Source organism: Myotis brandtii, unplaced genomic scaffold (assembly GCF_000412655.1).
Source record: "Myotis brandtii unplaced genomic scaffold, ASM41265v1 scaffold308, whole genome shotgun sequence".
In the NCBI taxonomy this organism is placed as follows: Eukaryota; Metazoa; Chordata; class Mammalia; order Chiroptera; family Vespertilionidae; genus Myotis; species Myotis brandtii.
The window spans coordinates 1,972-2,953 of record NW_005361786.1 but is presented as its reverse complement, the minus strand read 5'-3'; the positions used below and the strand labels follow the sequence as shown (position 1 = coordinate 2,953).

At 47.7% G+C, this 982-nt stretch overlaps 1 long non-coding RNA gene across 2 annotated transcripts in view; it reads left to right on the top strand.

Moving 5' to 3' along the window:
• The first annotated feature begins 304 nt into the window (after nt 1-304).
• Nucleotides 305-982, top strand: part of LOC106726719 — a 1,918-nt gene continuing 1,240 nt past the window's right edge. For both annotated transcript variants that reach the window (XR_001362806.1, XR_001362805.1), the window contains exons 1-2: nt 305-405; nt 582-740. This is a non-coding gene — a long non-coding RNA (uncharacterized LOC106726719). The remainder of the gene's footprint in view (nt 406-581; nt 741-982) is intronic.

Genomic DNA, 982 nt, shown 5'->3' with positions numbered 1-982 from the left:
GCTAAGCTAGGTCCTCTTGGGTCCCTCAGCTACTGTAGCCTAAGGTAAGCTAAGCTAAACTAAGGTAAGCTAGGTCCTCGTGGGTCCCTCAGCTACTCTAGCCTAAAGTGAGCTAAGGTAGGTCCTCTTGGGTACCTGAGCTACTCTAGCCTAAGCTAAGCTAACCTAGGTCCTCTTGGGTGCCTCAGCTACACTTGCCTATGCTAAACTGAGCTAAGCAAAGCTGAGTCCTCTTGGGTCCCTCAGCAACTGTAGCCTATGCTAAGCTAAGCTAAGCTAAGCTAAGCTAAGCTAAGCTAGGTCCTCTTGGGTCTCTCAACTACTCTAGGCTAGGCTAAGCTAAACTAAACTAAGGTAAGCTAGGTTCTTGGGTCCTTCAGCTACTGTATCCTATGCTAAGCTAAGGTAAGCTAAGCTAAGCTAAACTAAGCTAAGCTAAGCTAAGCTAAACTAAGCTAATGTAGGTCCTCTTGGGTCCCTCAGCCACGCTAGCCTAAGCTAAGCTAAGCTAAGCTAATCTAAGAGAGGTCCTCTTCGGTCCTTCAGCTACTGTAGCCTAAGCTAAGCTAAGATAAACTAAGCTAAGCTAGGTCCTCTTGGGTCCCTCAGCTACTCTAGACTATGCTAAGCTTAGCTAAGCTAAGCTGAGCTAGGTCCTCTTGGGTCCCTCAGCTACACTAGCCTAAGCTAAGCTAAGCTGAGCCAGGTCCTCTTGGGTCCCTCAGCTACTCTAGCCTAAGGTAAGCTAATTTAAACTAAGCTAAGGTAGGTCCTCTTGTGTCCCTCAGCCACTCTAGCCTAAACTAAGCTATGCTGAGCTAGGTCCTCTTGGATCCATCAGCTACTCTAGCCTATGCTAACCTAAGGTAGGTCCACTTGGGTCCCTCAGCTACTCTACCCTAAACTAAGCTAAGCTAAGCTAAGCTAGGTCCTTTTGGGTCCCTCAGCTACTGTAGCCTAAGGTAAGCTAAGCTAAACTAAG